The 22,836-nt window shown below is 39.9% G+C and overlaps 1 long non-coding RNA gene across 1 annotated transcript; it reads left to right on the top strand.

Annotated features, from left to right (window-relative positions):
- Window positions 1-121: 121 nt before the first annotated feature.
- Window positions 122-6,318, top strand: LOC118493914. The gene is made up of 3 exons (XR_004895966.1): window positions 122-131; window positions 5,010-5,012; window positions 6,252-6,318. It is a non-coding gene; the product is annotated as an uncharacterized LOC118493914 (long non-coding RNA).
- Window positions 6,319-22,836: the final 16,518 nt, after the last annotated feature.

Raw genomic sequence — 22,836 nt, 5'->3', positions numbered from 1 at the left:
ATGATCAGCGGAGTCCGTGCAGGCAAGTTTTCAAGGCAACAGTCAGCAGTGATAACAGCCTGCATATCTCAAGACAACACGGTCTCACGACGGGCATATGAGAGAGCCTCGAGTTTTTATTGCGCTCTAAAGTGCTATAAACATTTCTCCCATCTCAGAAATGCTCCAAAAGTGCACCCTTAATGCATGCGCACTGTTGCTGTAGGGCATAAATGTGTTCCCACCTTCCTGAATACGAGAGTAGGCTCCGTCCTCCAGTTCCCATGTGTAACTCCTTTATTTCCACATGTTTCACTAGCTTCACTACTGCATCACTTGTTCTCTAATGCCTGTGTGTGTGTGTGTGTGTGTGTGTGTGTGTGTGTGTAGGGAGGGTATAGACTATAAACGGAGATGCTGGAGGCAGGTGTGTGTTAGTGTGCAAAGTAGGAACAAAACAAAGAAGTCTGCTGGAAGATTAATACACTCAGTAATATTTTACTTTGCATTGATGTCTTGGAACAATATATGACTGAAATTAAAATGCATATCAAATTTCAGCCTCACTTTTGCATGCATAATATATTGTATATTTGCATATTGTGCTTGCAAGATAAACCTGAGTACAGTTATGTCATCCGCGCTCTGCTGTCACGTCTGTCTTTTCATCACTGCCCAGAGCAGATAGCCATCTCTCCGTTTGTGTCAGACCCATCTCTATGTAGTGAAAATTCTGTCTACATCCACATCGGAATCTGTTCATTCTTTTTTTTTTCTGGCAGCATCCAGAGAGCTCCTCAGAGTATCTCTCTTTTTCCTCTCCCAGATGGTTGGAGATAGCAGCTCTCCAGTTGCCGACATAGAACAGCTCCTGTTCTTTGTTTCCACTGGTGACAGGCAGAGCGGATGCTGGCTTTTTACAGTAAGTGAGATATGATCGTGCAGATTTACACACACAGATTCACACACACAGATTCACACACACACACACACACACACACACACACACACACACACACACACACACACACACACACACACACGCACGCACACACACACACACACGCACGCACACACACACACGCACACACACACACACACACACACACACACACACACACACACACACACACACACGCACACACACACACACACACACACACACACACGCACACAAAGGACAAACAGTCATGCGGCCGTGCGTTTGTCCCTCTATGTATTTACACCTCATTGTGAGGGCAGGAGTATGTGTATCTGATTGATTGCCTTTAATTTATGTACAGTGCTGCAAGAGTTGTATTTGTTTATGACTACTTACCTGTGTGTGGTAACACACACACACACACACACACACACACACACACACACACACACACACACACACACACACACACACACACACACACACACACATATATACACACACACACACACACACACACACACACACACACACACACACACACACACACAAGGTGTCATGAGACTGTCAGCAATGGCTTTGGCTGCAGCTCCTGCGGGCATGTGGTCCTGCCACCTATAATCTACAATGAGCTGGAAATGAGTTTCCTTTGTAGACGCCACCTTTCCTGGACACACACATATACTGTATTTGCTCTCTCTCTCTCTCCCTTTCTTTCTCTCTCCCTTCACGCATACACCTAATCATATATGCAGCTGGTGTAATAATAAGGCAGAGTGCAGACAGTACTGGAATAACTACTGAGACAGGGTGATATTTCACAACCCCAATAATTGGATACGTCTCTATTCCCTAATTACTAACTAAATCATATATGCTGCAGCGCCATACCATGCCGATGAAACAGACCAACACACACAGACACACACACACGCACACACACACACACACGCACGCACACACACACACACACACACACACACACACACACACACACACACACACATACACGCATACACACACACACACACACACACACACACACACACACACACACACACACACACACACACACAGCTGTCTGCAAATTTATACATTCAAACATCAATGTGTCCGTCTGTCACTTACTGACTCACATGCAAACATGCACAAATGTCATTCATGTAAACTCTATTTTTCTCCCTGTCTCTTGTACAAGCTGACATTGTATACAACACCATAATGTGTGTTGTACTGCATGCAGTCACACTCAGTTGCTGACCATACGTTTATGGACAGTTACACTGAGAACGCTTTGTTTATCTACACACATTATAAAGAGTGTGTCTTTTGAGAAGAAACGGCACCACATGAAGTCATAAACCCTTGAGGCACAATATGGGTATGTTTTTGTGTTTGAGCTGATGTCAGCACACAGAAAAAGACAACATATCATGTCAACATTTTAAAGACCTGTACCACCTGTATATGATTTTTTGTGCTGGTGTTTCCACATTCTATTCTCGAAATCACCACAAATCATTAAAAGACTCTTTTTTTTCTGGTGTGTATAAAAACCAAGGTAGCAGAAAATACAATGTAAGCTTTTTTGTGATACTTTATTGATCCCTGTGGGGAAAATAATCTTTTTGCTTCAGCGTTTCCAGGGAGGTCAGAGAGCAGGGTCAGCAACAGAGCAGTGCCAGGTAAAAAAAAAAAAAAAGAACATTATTATCAATAGTGTAAAGGACAAACCTGAGTCAATTTCCAATTGTAAGACTGATATTTGGTGAGTTTGAGTCCAATGGTATTGTTTACGTGGTGGTGGAGCAGTGAGGTGGTGCATCTTCAGTCATAACCCATCAAGTCTCCTGCAATGTATTCTTTCTCTTTACAAGCAGTGCACTCTGTCTTCTCGTTTTGACAATTTCATGATAGAGTGAAAAGCCTGGAGGAGATCCACCACAAAATCTTCTCCCAGGAGGAAACTGAATATTATTTCTTGGGATTGAATATATGGCACCTTAACTTAAATTAGTCTGCTTGGATACTATGTTTTAATGGTTGGAGGAGAGCTATTGCCCAGTGTAAGAAACAGTTATGTGATATATTAAGTGAAAAGTCAAACAGAACAGGAAGCAGAAAAGCCAAGCCCTGTGTATATAAAGGTTGCAGAGGCATCAACAATTATTCTACAATTACCGCCTCTGTCTGTGTGTCATGGTACATAATAGCAGTTGTATGTAAATGCTGGATGACAAATATTCACACCACATGTGTATAACATTGGAACAAATGTTCTTTATTTTTACCCAATGGATATATATTAGAATTAAACTTGCCAGCAGTGACAGAATGCCATATTTTGGTTGCCATAGGTTTCAGTTGTAAAAAAATAAATCTTTCAATGAAAGACGGGATGATAATTCATATTTAAATGAACACATCTGCAAAACAAAATATTGAATTGTTGTTTTGGGGCGTGGATGTTATATGAAAAGAATCAGATGCCATTTGTGTAAAAGCAATTATACCCCCAGCATGTCTTTTGTTTGTGACTGTCATTAGGTGCTTAGGTGATGCAGATGGTAGCCATCAACATCACCATCATATCTATAATCACAGTGAAGACTGCTTTGGGGTGTTATTTCTTGAACTGAACATGGTCTTTATCGTAGTGGGAATGGTGAGCAATGAAGCTCAGTGTGTTTGCTTGGTTAAACCGTATAATAAGCAATTATATTGTAAAAATATGCACTGGCACAATTCAAAAGAATGAAAATTACGTTTTTAAAGATGTTTATTTAACCACAGTGCGGAAATCTTGCTGACAAAAATGTGTTTTTTCCTCTTTTTCAGCAACACACACATATTCTCCATACACACATTCACACCTGGTTAAGTGCTTTGTTCAAGGACTCCTTCGCAGGGTGGATGTTTTATCACCATGGGGACTTAATTCTGGGCCCATGACTGTCTCTAAAAGTAATAGTCACTTGGCTCTGGGATGGTTTCATAAATATAAAATCTTCATGGATTAAAAATGTATAATATTAAGAGTAATAAATTACTTTGTTTGCAGGAGTGTCCAGTCAAAGGTTTAACTGACATCTCTTTTATAATGGTGATCAACTGGCCACTGGAACAAATTAGCAGCAAGGCTGAGTGGCATCACTACCTCTGTCAACACCCTTCATTTGGATTTTTATAAGATATTAAATATGGGCACAAAGTACAGCATAAATAACCAGAGACATGGCAACAATCCTAGTGGAAATCAATTAGGATATCCCTCCATATTAATTGTGCCATAAATGAAGTTTGCCATCATATCAGAGTGTCATCTGTTTGTCCAGACAAGAGGAGAGAGACCTGCTGCTAAAAGTGAGAACAGCAAGGGTTTGGTTCTTGTTTGGAAAGTGCATAGAGAAGCTATGCTTGCCTAAATTTGCCGTTTTGAAACAACATACCTTTAATAGAGATGTTCGGTAATGTCTAAACAGAAGAGTCTTTTAATGGCTTAAAGACCCTGGTTCAAATCCAGGCAGTCACATATGGCATCAAGCTGTTCCTAGACATCGTGCAATTCAACAGGGGAAGCAATCGGCATAATTTGCTCACAAAACACTCCTTTTGCCAGTATGAAGGATTGAATTGGCAAATGTCTTTCTATGTAACACCAGTTCCAAAAGTCTCCCTTCATGTTTCTCCATAATACAGCTGGTCTTCCTATTGTAATATATAACAACTCGTACTGTTTGTCTTTGCGCAGAAATGTCTATGTTTGTGATTGTTGTAATTTATTGCCAATTAGTTTGAATTTGAAGTCTAAAGTTTAGACGTCTGTTCAGAGAATATTTGGTTTTACAGTGTTTTATTTAGACTTTGATATAATTTAAAGCTCTCTTCAATAAATGAAGTATTGCAACATTTTAGAACTGTTTACCAACTATGACAGACATGTTTTTCAAATAATATTATTAGAAAACATCACCCAAATCCTTTTTTGTCAAACACTATACTTCCATTTTGTGCGTGTGTATGTATGGACATGTTTTGCATGTGTGTGTGTCTGTGTGTGTGTGTGTCATGTGTTTTATTCCATCTCCATCTGTCTCCCAATGAAAAGCAGGTATTCGGCTGGGTCTTATCAGCTCTGCTCAGACTGTGGACTGTGACTCATTCAGGCCCTCATCTGACACATCTGAAGCCCATCGATTTGACCCTGAATGTTAACTTCTGCAGATTCAACTCCATCTCCAACTTATTTCTGCTACAGTTGCTCTGCTCTGAATAGACTTGTACCTTTCACAGACCTGTGTGTGTGTGTGTGTGAGTGTGTGACATGTGTGCAGAAAAAGGCCGACATGCTGAATTATATCATTCTGTACTGAACTGACAGAACAGAATTCTAGCTCACTGTGATCCCACGTAGTTGACAAAATCATAGTGTCCAATATGCTGAGTTGACAGAAGGTTGTAGCTCAATGAACTGTGCAGTGGCATAAATCTGTAGATATTCTGCTCACCAAACATGGTTTATTAACTGCTGTAAATATAACCTAAAATGTGTTTTGCTCACTCTTTTCACCACTTAAATGTCTTTAATATCCTTTTCTACTGCTTGATAGAAACTATGTATGTAACATTTTCACAGAATGAAAAAGGTAAATTGAAAAACAACATATGTTGTTTGTCCATCCCGTCTGAAACGGTTCATAGAAGCCTTTTCTGTTCAGCAGGACGATATTTAAAATGTTAAATGTACAAAATTAGTGTTGAAAAATAAATAAATTTTAATCATGTGACAATGCTATGATTAAAGTTTGGTTGGATTTAGGCTCATTAAAATGACTATTTCGCTAAGGTTAGGGGACCTTCTTCGTAATGGTTATAGTAAACACTTGGTTAAGGTTAGGGAACAAATGTGGTCACAACAATAACGTTGATTGTTGGTTTGAAAACGGAAACAAAGAGCAGTCTCCTATGTTTAAGTCTTACTATGGCCGTGGCTGCTGGAGGGCTTTGGCACTAGTCGTTTTGGGGCACTGGCTAAAACGACTGATGCTGTTGGGAGGACAGTCTCGATAACATAATGTAGCAGTATCACAGTGAAGAGAAAAGTGATCAAGGCAGCTCCGTAATGTCCATTATAGCTAGTGGAGTTATAAAGTTTGCTAACATTAGCCACCTTAAGCTACCACTTTGAGAAAAGACAACCCACTCTCTAATGCACAGCAGGGTGTATTAGCTAAGGCCTAGTCCACACGTACACGGCTATTTTATAAGATAGTTTTTTTTTCTTTGTTCTAAAAAAATGTCACTGTTTAAAGCACTGAAAATGCATACACATAATGTAAGTGCTGTCGAGCATGCCAAACCAACAGGAAGCGATATAACCCTTACCCTAAAGCCATGTTGGCTAATCAGAAGCCTGATTTCCAGAAGGATACCTGGCTGCAATGGCGCCTCTGTTACTCAATATAATGGAAGAGTAACAGTGTGTTTATGTGTAAACATGTAAAAAGTCCTGCTAGCAAGGTTAAAACTAGCACCATTTTCACCATGTCTGCCATTGCTCGAAATGTTGCCTCACAACAGGGATAATGGCGCACACTCTGATGTTACTAGCCAAAAACTCAGTTTTCCCTGTCTACACATCAACACTGAAAACGGGAGTTTCTGAAAATCTTCACCCTGGAAAGAATTTTCCAAAAGATCCATTTTCAGTGAGCTAAAAAACAGCCAAAAGGCCAAAACACTATGATTTAAAAAATACCCGTGTGCGTTTGTACTAGGCCTTAGTTAGCTAAAGTAGCCCATATGCTTTTGTTTTGGGGTAAGAAGTGAGAGATACAGTAGATGAAATAAAGTGACCACTCAACAGCCACAACAACCTTAAATGTAAAGAAAGAAGACATTGTGAATAAACAAGGTAAAATGTCTTTAAAATCTTTAAGCTCAACAAAAATGACCTTTATTGTGACCTATCATGACAAACAAAAAAAACACTTGCCATATTGCACAGGCCTGCTCACTTCCCAGATTCTTTTCTTCCCTTTTCCCCCTTTATCCCTCTCTGGTTGGTGTAGTCCATTGGTATGCAGGGTGATGTTGGCTGGTGTTTGCAGGGGAAGGATAAAGCAGTAATCAGTGCCAATGAAGCAGCTCTTGTCCCAGAGCGCAAATGTGCCAACATCAGCAACAACCAGACCATGTGTGTCAGTGTGTGTGTGTGTGTGTGGATATTTGTGCACGATATGTGTTTGTGTGAGAGAAAGGGAGCGGTATCAAAGAGGTCAGACAGTGGTCATTGTCTTGACTGCTTTTTCTCTTGTGCACTGTGCCGGCTGTGCGATATGATCACAGCCATCAAAACACAGTGGTTAGCTGTCCTATATTTTTAGGGTCCCGTCTCAGTCTTGAACACATTTAATTGATTGGAAGGAAGAATTGTTGTTTCCAGAGACATATGTTATGCTCACTGGACATACTGTTCATCACAAGTTCGGACACACTGGCCTTATTATTAGCGAAGTCCTGATGCAACTGATGTGAAATGTATTTTAGTATGACTGTTAGGAAAATATAACCAGATGCATTTGTTATTATTTCTTTGCTTCCCATTGTAGAGGCAAGGAATTTAATAAGCAGTAGCTACAATACAAATACTTATCTGTGGGTTGCAAAATGAAAGTGAGTCACATAAGAAAATCTAATAAGAAAAAAAATATAATTCGCACCCAGACGAGTCATATAATCCTTTTTCAGTTGCAGAAATCTGAAAGGCGAACACTGAACATCTAGTGCCAAAGTGCCGATGAGCACCGCACCAAACTATCAAATGCCTCAGTAGACCAGCTAATTGCTTAGTGGATGGCTGAAACGGCAGCTTCCAGCTGGCAGCACCCACGTGTCAATGTGTGTAAGCAAACCTCTCCCAGATAAATAAAGGTTAAAATAATTACCGCTCGGAGATCAGTGGCCTTAACTGTGATTATCCTCCTCCTCTGTTCTAACAAAAGTACATTCATCATCATGTTTTCTAAGCACATGAGCTATGTTTTCCCTCCTCCTAATTTCTGTCATCTCTGTCAATATAGTTGTTTGATTTAAACTGTTAACTGAATGTCTGGCTGAGGGAAAAGTGTTGACTGAGAGGACTGTTCCAGATGGCGGATGATGGACACATTAATGATGCAATGCTCAAATCCAACGTATTGTTTCTCTATTTATGTTCATGTTCATCCTTCCTATTTATACCTTCTTATAGCCGAGCAGTGACAGCGGTCATAACGGAACAAATGAAAAGTTGAAATAACTTAAAATATGGCTTGGTATGGTAGCGAGTAATTTGGTCAGTGATTTTATATTTGCAAATTTTGATCTGATCTGAGTCAATATAATATGATTCAGTTTGCTGCTGTACCATGAAGAATAATGCAGAGCCGTCCTCTTATGTTGTTCTTACTTTAGACTCATGATAACAAAAAAGTATGAGCTAATGTCTGTAATAATGCATACAGGCTACAGGGCCCGATGGCATTTGCAACAATTTCTGACCACTTGTACACTTAACTGTGACATTCATTATTATATTTCTCTGGACTCTAACACATTCATTTCCCCTCTTAGTATTTCCTACATTCTTTGAACAATGGTACAATCTCACCCACTGCTAGAACTATGAACATTGTACAGCAGCAATACAGGATAGGGCCACATTTATAGCATGACATGAAAAAAGAAGCAATTTAGAACAGAAGGTTTTTCAGTGTTAATGTAACCAATGTCAACAGGATTTACTTATTTTTGTGGTTTAGCTGTAAGAAATAAGGATGTTATGTTTCATATAAAAAAGCTCTTAACAATTATCATGATCAACTTAATTCTACAAAAACAAACTTAATCATGGATACAGATGAGTATTAATGTGTAAATGGCTCCAAAGGGTCACAGGTTTGAGTCAGCGACTCTTTCTGAGTGTAACGGAGGAATTATGATTCAGGAATTTAAATCACAAATTGGGCTTTAATTGTCAAAAGATGGATGATATAAGGGGCTCTCATTTTGTAATGGCATGCAGCCAGGATTTTAGTGAAGTGTCTTTATTGGATGCACAAACAATCTGTGTGTTCTCACCTCCACGCAACTGTTTTTTATTGACTTTGACTGTTAAGAAAGGCACGGTGGGGGTGTGTCAGTTATTAACAGGCACCACAGTGTAATTCTGATGTCAAGCATTTGTGCACTTTGCGCTTCCCACCTGCTTAGAACATGCCAGAGGTGCACAGCACATGGTGATGGCTAATAGAATAAGCCTGTGGTTTATGCTATTACCATTGATTTATCAAGAAATGTGCACATGAGGAGATACACACACATTATGGGATGACATGTCAGTCATCCTGTATATGCATTTTGGATGGCTTGTGGTTGTCCCTCTCATGATCAGCTACACCACTGCTTCTATGTTGCTTTTCACTGAAAGTGTTCCCTGCAATACCACAGTTCTCCTTGTTCCAGGGTAAGCAAAAGCATTATCTGTCGCCAAATTAAGTTAATTTAAGGTGGCGTGTATTTACTTGTGCAGATTGTGCACCTCCTTGCACAAGGACATTGAATCCCTTGAAGCTTTTGTGGCAGCTGTGCTGAAGACTGTTCTCAGCAGGAAATGCAGAGTGCACTGCCTTTGCAGAGGAGTAAAGGAGGTGATGATAAGATTGGTCATGACTGATGCCAGCCGCTCCCAAGCTTACTGATAACGTATTTCCCCAAATTCCAACCCCGTGCAAGTCGTGCTGCAGTTGTATGCCTCAGGACTGAAACTACCAAGTCAGTTGCCACAGCTTGATTCTTTAAAACAGAGCTTTATTCTCTTAATACTCAACTGTGTTTTCTATTAATTGCTACTGCCATATTTAACTGAGTTGTTCGTTACCAGCTTGCAACAACAGGGTTGACCTTTTTGGTCTGCTTCAAAAAGGTTTGTGTTGAGTTTCTTTCAAAGTCTGCCCACGTATTCGCATGTTTCCCTCCTTTTGACTGGGACTGTGTGGGTGTGCGTTTGTGCATGTAGATTCAGCATGTGACTGCTTGCTGTGTGGCCTGGTCCCCTGTCTGACACGCCAGCCTAATCTGCTATCAAACAGCCTTGCAGACCTTTGCCTCTTACAACGACTGCCTAGCCCTGATTAGTGTGTGTGTGTGTGTGTGTGTGTGTGTGTGTGTGTGTGTGTGTGTGTGAGAGAAAGGAGAAGTGGAAGACAATAAGACTTGATGTAGGGGGTTCAAATCAGGGGCAAGGTAGAACATTCATTCGGTTTGAACAAGTTATGGATTGCAGGGCCTAGATGCTGTACACACATGTACACATAATGTATGTGCACATCCAGCGCACACATGATCCTACCCACGCATGCTTGCACACGCAAGCATACAAAGATGAATGAATGGCAGAGTTGTGTTGGCGAATTACCTATATTTCAGTGTGGTAAAGTTGCAATGGTTATGATGCAATCTCTTTCCAGCCCCCTAGTGGCTCAGTAATGTGTCAGGAGGCACACACTAATAAAAGCCCTCTTTCACAGCTACAGTACAAGGCAGTAAATTTAGAAGCCAGACTTGTGTTGGCTCATGGTGCTTTCGATCTTCATCATACACACTTGTTCCACTCGTGTTCTTGTATGCAATTTCCTTCATCTAAGAACTGTTTGACTTGGGGTTTGTATTTTCACTGTTGAATGAGCTCCATACAAAGTGTTGGCACAGTGAGCATCTAGCATTAGCTGCTCTTGGAAACAACTATAACAAAACCATCTATAGGACTTGAAAACTTGGATCCAATCTACAAAAGGAAAAAGAGGAGCATTGTGTAGGAAGAGCAGTAGCTGCTTCATTCATGCTTCACCTTCAGTGGCGACTATTAATGTCCAATCATATTCATACAGGGTTACAGCACGACCATTTAAAACCTCTCTTTAAACACTTCTCACCATTAGAGCCCCCACAAACTGTCAAAGTGAAGTTTATCTGTTACTCCCTCTGGGAATTTTGTTGGCAAGCTGCTGTCAAATAGCATGGCTGTTAGCTTGATTGCTAATGGAACAAGCTTAAATGTATTAAAAAAACATATTTGAACAATTGCCTCCTGTTTCGTAACTGTCGGCAAAACCATTCCTCTTTTGTGGAGCAGTTTTTACTCCGACGTGGATAGTGCAACATAGTTAGTAAGCATATTTACGTAGATTTGTTCTTCATGTATGCATTCTTTCAAGGCAACTGTTTCTACCTTGTTGCTGCTAAGATTCTTTGAGAACTGCCTCAAAAAATTGGAACCCTTAAAAACGTGCTTTAAATGGTGAATTTCTTGGCACAACTGTCTATGGCTGAATTGTGTTTTTTTTTTACAGAAGATTTATTTGGTTTAGTATCAATTTTAACAGAAAAGTGCCGACCAGAAGCCACCTAATTCTTATTAACCATTTGTAGATATGCTTAAAAATATGGCCGACTCATGATCTCTCATCTTCCAATCCCACAGGAATTGGAAAGTGTGTGAACATCAACATCAGCACAAAGGGGTGGATGCCTTGGTGATGGAGCAGGGGTTTGCTCATGTTGTCCAGCAGCAGAGGGGCCTCTTCCTGGGATGCTGAGACAGGAGTTTCACAGACTAAAGCGCCTTCGGAGCTCAGACACAAACTTAGAACACTTAAGCTCATCCTCAGATAATGACTCTGCTTGCATCCTCTTCGCATTGTCTTTGGTCCTTTCTTCTCCCTCTAGTCCGCAGAATCACAGAACAAACAAACAACACAGACCACAGCTATCCCTGACAATAGCTCTCTCCTCAGTTAACCTCCAGAGGCTCAACCTCATGATCCCTCTCACTTGTAAACACAGTTATAACAGTACAAACTGCCATGTTTATTCGTGAATAATCTGGCATTCACAGATACCAAATAACCCTCATTAAAAACACCACAACATCTTTGGTTGGGTATAGTTTTATTGTGTCTGTGATGATGATATTAATTAATCTATGTTTTGTTTTGTTTAGGTAAGTTTTGGTATCTGTCAGTTCTAAGTTCTTCACCTTTTGTATTTGGTGTGTATATTCTCCACAGAGAGGAAGATTATAAAATGACTGTACTACAAATTAAATGTCATCAATAGTGGCAAAATAATGAAGTAAAACAAAAAAAGTTCAAACCCTGCTCAGAGATTTGACAGGACATTTGTGTTGCAGAATGCTGCAGCGACAGCCACCATTGCAATTAGTGTAGCTGCTCTTTTGTGTTTCACTGTGTTTTTGCTAATTAGGAAGTCAAAGAAGGAACTGGACAGAGAGTCTCCTAAAAGGATACACTTTGTACAGCCACAGACAGGAAGAACCTTATTGAAATGTATCGAGAAAGAAGAAGAGGAAAAATGAGAACATTTCTGTGAGGAAATCTCTTTTCAAGAACCTGTACTACAACTTAAAGAGAAAGTCTTAGCTGTATCCTATGAAATGTTGAGCCTTTACAATGCCTGGTACAGTGTAGGCCAAATAAAACAAGGTTGTACATAGCTTTTGTAAAAGGATTTTTACACCTAAAAAATAAAGAAGAAAAACTCTGAAATAATAGTGTTTTGGACCACTTGGGGGCAGCGGAAACAAGCTGTAAACACAATTGCCTTAAGGTGTGTTTCCATCGGACTGGTTTGGAGTGAATAAACTAGGCTACAGCGTAGTTTCATCAGAAGTTTGCTACGCATGGCTTACATTGCACTGCATCTGCAAGTGGTCAGAGTGAACCAAAACAGTAAAGTTGCAAGCCGTAAACCAAAACAATTAGCTGAAAGACACTAAAATGCTCTGTAAAGATGAGATACTCTGCAGGTTCATCACTATGAGGTCATTTCAGTCATTGTTAATACTGACTGTGACGGCTCATGCACACCTTTCATATCTTATGGACAGATGCGTAGGCGGAAATGTCCATAGGTGAGAGAGAAGAAAATTCTAGCACACGGTCCTATTTTGCTCAGCCATTGTCAATATAAAAATATGGATTAGAGCTTTAAAGTGATTAGTTAGGAAAAAGCCTTTTGGGTTTGAGATGAATAAGATAGTGGAAAAACTACACTACACTCCAAAAATGTAATCTCCTCAAGCAAGAATGTGCAGACAGTTGCGGAGAGGTTAGTTTTTGTACATGAATGCAAGAAAGAAAATAAAGGATAACAGCACAGACAATAGCTAGTGGTAGCAACGACAAGACCTGAAATCCTTCTCCTTTTTAGAGTACAATTTGAACTGTACATCCTACAACCTTCAATATACAGCATGCCAGACATTATTCAAATGACTGGCTGCACCTTACAGCGAGTGGAGAAGGTTGTGAAATGTAGGGCAGAAAACCGACCCTCTCCCAGAGAACTGGGGGTAAAAATGGCTGCTCAGTCAGTTTGAGGTCAGACGCCGACCGCCTGAATAGATTTTTCAGACACAGGTAGAGCAGGAGAGTCCCGCTTCCCACTCCCCTGTGGGCATCATGTGGGTAGCCTGTTAAAATACTGAAGGTTAAATGCGGACACACATGAACACATGCGTACGTTCTCATACGCATATGCGAGCAGGAACACATCGCTCAGAGCCTCATCTGATTTCCCAAGTCGTCCCCTAGCTTTACATGTATCTGTGCATGTGTGGCTCTCATCCCACCTCTGAGCATACAGGCAACTCCACCTCTCTCTTGACCTCTCCTCACGCACACTCCTCACTTTTCTCTCTTTCTATGCCCTCAACCGTTCTCTCTTTGCATCATCACTTTTTACTTACATTATTTCACGCATCTCCTTCCCTATGTTCTCTATTTTCTTTCTTTCTTCCTTTCTTTCTCCCTGCTTCTTGCTTGTGAATGCTTTTTTTCCCCTTACTGACATTTCTAGTCAATAATCTCGGGATGTAACACATGCTTTGAATCTAAAAAGGCCTTCTTCAGCTTTGAGTGCCTCAGCCTGGATCTTTCTTTCTCCACCAGCTTCCCATGTCCATTTCCTACCCCGCCCATTTCTGCTTTCTCTGAATATACTTTTAAAAACATTTGCTGGCAATGTCATGCAGTATCCTTCAATTTCTCTATACTTTTCTTTTTCCATCATTCCTTCTTTCTACCCCTTCAATCCCTCCGCCCCCCTCTTCCTCTCACTGTGTGAAGGAACCTTTGTTAGATGTGTGAAAGGAGCAGAGGGAGAACTTGGCAGAATAAGAATTCAATCAGTGAATGCCACCAAATAAGCACAAAAAAGTAAATGCTGGCTTACCCAGACAATAAAACCATCATGAGCATTCTGAAAGACAGAGCATCTTTTTTCAAAATATCTCTGTAGTTTGCGGTGATGGTGTTATGCACACTCATTGTGAAAACATTAGCCATCCTGGTACACAACAGCAGGCATTTTCAATTAACCTTTTCATGTGAGTTCTGAAGAGTATCTGCTCAGCCAAAGGTTAACCAATATATGTGGGTAAAAAAGCTGCTGTGGTACACAAAATATTTAAATACTGTGCTCTACAAGTTATTGTTGTCTTTCTTCATTCACTCTGACAGCTACAGCTTGTTGCCATTTGGTTGGCAAGAAAAGAACAAAGGAATAATAATAGAAATAATAAGGTTATACAAACCCACCCCCAAACATTTAAAGTATTTTGGGGGCATTTTCTTGCCTTTATTAGAATGGAAAGAAGAGAAATGTGGAATAAAAAACAGCCCAACCCAACAAGTCGCTGGCTGGAGTCACATTACCAACATGGCGATTACATGGTAAGCATCTTTAAACCCTCGGCCACCAGACCTCACAATATTCATTTGAAGGGTTTGTAAATGTTAAAGGTTGTTTTTTCTAAATAATTCAAATAATTGTGTAGCCTGGAAATCCAGATCCAAATCCGAAAGATTAAGGGTCTGGCACTGAGTAATGAAAATGGCCCAACTCGAGGGGCGGCACCAAGCATGCATTTGAAAATCTCACTGCACGCAATTGGATAACACTACGACCAATCACAACAATACACGGGGCGACGTATCCAGAGCTCCATACGCTTAGCTACCAGCGGAGCTAACTGGTAGATTAAACTGTCGTCATCTGTTTAGCTCGCCTCTGGCCCGCCTATATCAGATACACCGATGTGATTGGTGCAGCTCGGCTACAAGGGCATAGTTTATGAGCATCATTACTCAATGCCAGAGTGACTCGCTGATCAAATTCAAATTGTGCTCTTGCGAGAACTCTGGATTTCCAGGGTAATAATTGTGGTGAATGGTGACAAAATTCCTGCAGGTTTGGGTTACAGAAAAACAACCTCTGTTGAAGGGTGAGTTAAAAAAAAATAGCTTAAGAAGCACACCGCCAGCTTGTCAAAAAGAAAAAAAGAGCAAAAACTATTTTAGTGTTTTCACGTTGAATATTTGTCTTAGTGTTGTGTAGGAGTTGTGTTTCTACTTTCCTGACCATAGGGCAAAGGCAACAAAAGTAACTTGTTTGCTTGATTGAGCAGTCACAAAGCCACACTTGTAGCAACCTCAGCGATTGTTTTCTTCACATTGTAGGTCTTGTGTTAAGATTTTTTGTAAAAGTGGTCAATTGCTTTTGTGGAGTCCAGACGTGTTGAATCGATACAATCTATAACTTTGATGCAAAGTGATTCTATAACTTGCACTTTAATTTGTTGATTGACAGAATGGACAGGTTTTTCTTACATTATTATAGGGAGCTTCTTTGATATTGGATTTTCTTTCTTTAGTGTTGTCATCTCTAAGGACCTGGCTGAAAGGTAAACTTAGAGCAAACACAGCCATGAAGGCCAATTGAAAAATTCAGACTTGTGTTCTTTTGTATGTAGACCCCAATAACATTCAGTCACACTGTGGTCTTTGCCAGTAGGCTCCACTTCACACACTGGCTGTCATGTGCAATGAAAGCTCGTGATGAATGCTGTGGCCTTGTTTCCTACATTCCAGTGTGGCTCGCTTGTCGAATTTTTTTTATGTTAGTCCAAGATGGATCCTTGATAGTGTTATTCTGCATATACCTCATGAATATGTTTACAGTTGAATGTGTGCATGTAAGGGATTGTATGAGCCTGGCTGCATCTGGCATGTGTAATACCTCGCTTTGTGGCTGCTTGTTAATTTTTTGCTTTACCTGTGTGAGATTAGTCAGACACGTCTGTTTGATTTTCTGTGCAGGGATGCGTTTGCCTCCCAGTGACTTCCTCTCCTCTTCCCCGCATCATGTGTCTTTTTTTTGCCCCTGCATCCCTTCTCCCCCTCTTTTTCAGCATCCTAGTTTCTCCTCCCTGTGATATTTCCATGCCCTGTGGTTCCTGTCATGCATTTTGTTGTTGTGCTGTCAGTGCAGCCAGACTGTGGCCTATGCTACTGTATGCATATGCAATTTCATTACTGATGCTCTCCACCGACAGAAGGTGCAGCTCTGTATGGATCTCTGCTTCTTTCAAATATCCCAGGAGATATTGTCTTGTGTGGTGGTTGTGGTGCAGAATGTTTGAGTGTGTGTGTGTGTGTGTGTGTGTGTGTGTGTGTGTGTGTGTGTGTGTGTGTGTGTGTGTATGTGTGTACAACAGTGGAGATTGTTTTCTGATGAGATGTATGAATTTTTTTGTGCATATTTCTGTGTTTTATATGTACATTCTAACAAATGTTAGAACGCTAACACAGTAAAATAATATTGAGAACATGGTTAACATTATACCTGCCAAGCACCACATAGCATTTTAGTTGTGACCATGTTGCCATCTTAGCATTAGCATTTAGCTCAAAGTACCGCTGCGACTAAGTGCAGCCTGACTGTAGACTCTTAGTCTTGTATCTTCTGAATGATGAATGCAAACAAATGCAGTCTGATGTGATCTAGTTAAGTCCTCCAAGTCTGTCCAAATGTGTAACATACCTGTGGTATATTGACAGTCTATAACTTTCTATAAACTTTGTCCTAAAGGTTTGTTATAAGGGAGTCCTATGAACTTTACTCTACATTCACTGAGAACATCTGGAAATTGTTAACATGAGTAGAGGTCCCCCCAAGACAGAAGAGACCTTTGTTGGAGTTGTGCCAGATAATAGGCATTGATTGGTCAGTTATCTGGTCCAATCATATACTCACACATATCACGTCCTATGCTAATACAATGCATTGAGATATATACGTTGAGCACACAAAGAAAAGGCAGAGCGACAAATTTTGAAGATTGTGTTGGTCGTTCTCCAAGCTCTCTGCAGGAGTTTGTAAAATTGATGCTGAATCTCTGATTGTAATAAACCTTTTTATAATCAAGAACAGTGTCGGCGGATTCCTCTCCATACAGCATCACAGCATTATTATTTAAGGCACCACACACCAACAGTATCTCAACATGAAAGACATTCCTTGACTGTGACTCTCATCCTTTACTTGAAATGCTGTCAATTTGCAGCTTGGAATTAATCCTTTAATCATGGTTGATCATATAAAATAAGAGAGTACACATTAGTTTTCGAAATCATATGTGCTCAAGAAAGCATGGCTCATTATGGCTTTTTGTGTGTCCATTTGAGAAGAGACAGAGAAGCACTGAGAGGCTGAAAGAGAACGGGCACATTAACCAAAATGGGTGAGGGACAGTCCTAATCTCTCCGTACACAGAGATGTCGTCACTTGTCAGACAGCCAAGGCAAAAAGGCAAAATTAAACTTGAAAGTTATACTTGTTGGCAATGGCATCGATTTGCATTTAAATATGTTTGACCTTCCCAGCAGCAAGGCCCTGCTTCGCCAGATGGGTTAGCAGTAATTATGTCCAATTACAAGTATCTGTTTCACTTTTTCTTTTAATTCTCAGATCGCCAATGTGTGTGGATGAGGACTTATTTAAACCTGTCATTTATAACAAAGCAGACTACTACAGCAAATTACAGACTACCCTGGTGAACCGAACATCTAACCTTGTTTTTTTCTTACACAAATGCATGCTGGCAAGCATATTAGCGAACTCAACGGTATTGGTTCCATTCAGCCACCTCATCATCTGTTCTGAGGAAGACCTTGAGTAAATGAGTGACTTTCATGGTTGTTACTCTACAGGTTGTGCTTATATGCCCAGGGCTGAATAATTAAATTCTCATCCTGATACAGCTTTGTCTTCTCTTGAAACATCAGATCCAGGGTTGTAGTGGAGGTTATTAATGCACACAAAGAACACACAAAAAGCATTTAAAACATCCCCTACGGCGTTCATCAGTATGCTGCTATAGACTTTTTGTCTTGGAAATTTTAGAATTACTTGATTTTCTTACATTGGATAATAGTGTGTTCATGAAAGCACAGTGTAGCCATTAACACATTGCTCACTGTGCTTGTTGGTGATGAAAACAAATGAACCTTTCTCTGCAGGAGTTAGCAAATTTCGAACTGACTAGTAATGTTAGAGGTAAACAGACAGAATGGACATCTCACTGCTGCATCTAACAAATACAACGACATCAGTCTTGTGGATGGCTGTAGGAATGGCAATGTTGGTTTGTTGGTTGGTCCACCACTTTGGTCCAGACTGAAATATCTCAACAACTATTGGATGGATGACATTTGGTACAGACATTCATGGTGCCCAGATGATGAATCATTAAGACATTGGTGATCCTCTGACTTTTCATCTAGCACCACCAGCAGGTATTTACAAAGTGTTTACCTATCCATTGAAATATCTCAACATCTACTTAAAGATTTTCATAAATTCGTGTGCAGACATTCCCAGAGGATGAATTAGAATCCTATTGACTCTGGTGAGTTTTTGTTTAGCGAAAACATGTATGTAATGTCCAGCATGCTAGCATTTAGCTCAAGTAAGTACATCTTCATAGCGCTGCTAGCCTAACTGTGGACCCTTACTATTTTTTCCATGTAAGTTAAGGCTAATGAGATTAGTTTATAAGTAAGTAAGTGCAGGGAATACCACATAATTTATTTTGGGGATGACTAAGACTTAAACTGAAAGTGTATTTTTCTTCTTCTATTTTTTTAGCTTTAACTTGCCAAATATTTATTTCTACATTGTGTCTCTCCTGTTGGCTCATGATTATGTGCTCTCGGTGCTTTACACACCACACACTTGATCTTTTTTTAAACTGCGAACCATTTTGTTTGGGTTAGAGGGGTTTCAATCAAAACCCAATTAAAGTCACATTCACAGGCACACACGCACACACACAACACACACACACACACACACACACACACACACACACACACACACACAACACACACACACACACACACACACACACACACACACACACACACAACAATAGAATAAAAATCCTCTGGCCTATACAGTAGTTATTGGATTCTTTGCCCTCAACTGTACAGTTCATCAGTATCATCAGCTGTATAAATATTTTTCATTATATCAAATAATTTACTAGAATCTGTTGAGCTGACTGTATATTGTCCCTCACCTGGACATTGTCGCTTCATTTGGTGGCTTTTTCTTGTGTGTGTGTGTGTGTGTGTGTGTGTGTGTGTGTGTGTGTGTGTGTGTGTGTGTGTGCGTTTGTGAATGTGTGCGCTCACAAACAGAAAAGCGATAGAGATAGCTGATTTTCCCATTTCCTCATGTAAATAGAAACTTGGTTTGGGGTTTTCAAGGCTGAAAAGTTTTGGGATCAAGGGCTGATATCCCTCAGATTTTGCTCGCACACACACACTTACAGACACATGCACACAGGTAGACACACACACATAAGGTACCCACTCATAATCAGTGAGATCTTTTAACTGGGGCTCTGTAAGTAAAGCTTTTATTTACGTCTGACAGTGACGACAAACAGGACCTCTGTCTCTCACAAAGGCGCTCACACACAATACACACAACGTTTTATAGGGCAGTAGATGCTGCAGCTATTAGCAGTAATTATGAATGAGTGACGAGAAGGCCCCGCCATTTGTTACTTACACATCAAGGCACACAAACAGCAGAGCACAGAAGTAGGGGGAATGAGATGAGAACGAAGAGGCGGCTCTGTTGATCCAAGTGACACACATACTTCATCGTTTAAGAAATGTTTTGCAACAGCTGAAGTGCACTTGCATTTGTCCTTCCCCCATCTGACAAATATTGGCAGTTCAGAAAAGGTGTGGGAGGAAGAAAACAACAATAAGTAGGGGTCGTAAGAGTCTAACAGAAAGTATGACAAAGGAAAATGCATTAGATAATGAACATTAATGTAGCTGTTTATGCTACAAGTGTCACAGCAAGTTAGAAATAAACACGTATATGTATTCCCCTTGGGTGACAAAGAAAAACCCCTGTGATAAAATATGATAAAAACACAAGCACGTATGTGTGATACAAAAACAAATGGGTGTGGAAAAACCTTGGGAGGATGAAAACATGTAAAAAACAAATTCAAGATGACAAGCAAATGCATAACTGCACTGAAAAACAGAAACTAATTGACAGCACAAAACAACTTGATGGAAAATAACAAGATCCATGAAATGACCAGGGAAATAAACAATAATTAAAGTTGCCACAATGCAGAGAAATGCTGTAAATCCTTAGGGAGGACTGTGTGGTGATGAGTGGTATAGTATATAGGGTATATTGAAAAAATACACATGGAAATAGAATTTATATTCAGAAAATCCGGAGTTACACCTGAACATGTTGTCTAAGATGTGTCTATTGTATACGTTTGTAAGGAAAAAAATTCTGTCTTTTGCATGCTGTGTAATTGTGTTGTGCTGAGATTTGTCAGTACACCTGAGTTGTATGTTTAAAACATGTAGAGAAAAACAATTCTGCTGCAATGATGCCGACATAAACAAAGGAAAGAATGGGAAAAGATTTAAGGGTGACATTTATGTTTTTCTTCTGAGGCCATGTTGTTCACCACTTGGTTTGACCGGAGATGTGTTTTTTTCCAATGACACTGACAAGCCTCTTTTATTATCATTACCTTGAAATGATTGCAGAAACAGTGACCCTCTGTGGCAATACTTTTAGTTTTCTGTGTTAAAATGAAGAAGAATTGAGTGCTACTACCAAGAGAAACATTCTTATGGCTGACTGGAAGCACTGCTGATGTACCCAAAGACATCTATGATTAATAAATAGGTGTGTAGAAAATTGACTCCATTATTCAATGAAAAACATTTTAGAGTACATTTGAAAAACAACTGTTTTTACAGAGAAACTACAATTAAAAACATTATTACAAACATATTTACAAACATAAATAGGTAAATAACTGCAACAGAAATCAAACAAAATTAAAGCAATCACATTTCTAATTAAGGAGACATAAGGGTTTTAAAATTAGATTTTAAAGTGTCGATACTGTAGATGGGGATGTGTATACAGCACCAAAATGCTAAAGGAAATAACTTCAAGATAATTCATCTCATGCAAATTTTGAAATTTGAATAATGTTGCAAGAGCAAGGATAATTTTGTACCATTTAAATGAATGAACAGATCCCTCCATGCTCCATTTCCTCCATACCATAATCCATGCTGCAAGTAGGCCTAACTCTGCCCTCCTTTTTATGTTTTTATTTACTGATCTACAATGTCAGTATGAGAATGTTCAAAATGTATAAGTGAGACACAACCAGCCTGGCATAGCCCTATTTTGCAAATGCGTAGACGGGAGCCTCTCACTTTATTTTAGATTTCCAAAGGGCGTTATCAACGGTGCAGCCCAAAATACCTCTGCACGCAATTGAATAGACCTACAACCAATCAGAGCAACAAAAGAACTTATCGTCTTAAACCCGCCCCATGTGAGATAAATGGGTGTGATCTAAGTTCCTGACAGCTGGAAATCGTTTTGAATGGGAGGGGTGCCAGACATATCTTCCAGAGAAAATGAAACATGAGCTGACAGATTAGTCTGGTTTCCAGGCTAGAGACTAGTATGTTTTCTTTTGAAACATTTCTCAAATTTGAAATGCCTTTCTGTTCTGCAACCTGTACGTTTTCTACGATGTCGTGCAAAATGCTTTTTCGACTCGAATGGCTTTAAACGAAACAAAGTCAGACTTAACACATGTAGCCTACAGTGAGAGGGAGGTATGGTGTAGCAAAGTAAAGGTTAAGGGCAGATGGACAGGAGGTAGAGGCACATAACAGGTGAACAGTAATCATCCGAAAAGATTTAGTGTAAAAGAGGACAGGACTGTATATACCCACATTACTGCTGGCTTTTATCTCACTGTCTGTCATTTGAAAATACACTTTTATTACGACAAAGCGTTAATTTCTTATTGTGTTTTTTGATTTAATATTTGTATATCTGTTGTCTACATACAAGCGTATGTGCACAAGATGCGTGTGCTGTAAAGTAATTTACTCTCTCCAGTAATTCTTATTCAATCTCCTGGAAATATTTAAGGGCTTCATATGGTCTTCATTTCATTCAAGTGCATACACACAGACACCAACATGCGCATGAAGTTTTGCACATAAAGTGGGATTAAAGGAAAAAACATCTCTTTATGAATTGCCTCTACTCTATTCGTTTTTGATTTACACTCTCCTGAGGGGCCCTTCATAGAGAACAAAGCACTGAACAGTACCCTATGTATACTATTAATAAATGGAAAGAAAGTGGACGAGGGGGATGCTATCTCGACAGTGGTGTGTGCGCTGTAGGTATCGATAAAAAGAGGACAAAAGAAAAGAAAGAAAAAAAACATCTTGCCTGAGGATGTGTGAATCAGGTGGTGCTTATGTGTGTGCTCATGTGCGTGAGTGCCCTTGAGCATGCTGACAAAATGCGATCAGCTTTTCTACAACCTTGCTTGCCATGCATGAATACAGTATGTGTTTTTACTCAGACCACTTCTTGTATTGATTACTGTGGCAGGGAGGGAAGTGCCTGCAAAAGGATGCTCGCAAATGCCCCCA

Source organism: Sander lucioperca, chromosome 19 (genome assembly GCF_008315115.2).
Source record: "Sander lucioperca isolate FBNREF2018 chromosome 19, SLUC_FBN_1.2, whole genome shotgun sequence".
NCBI lineage: Eukaryota > Metazoa > Chordata > Actinopteri > Perciformes > Percidae > Sander > Sander lucioperca.
Note: the sequence above shows the minus strand (reverse complement) of the source record. Positions and strands in the feature narration are given on the sequence as shown.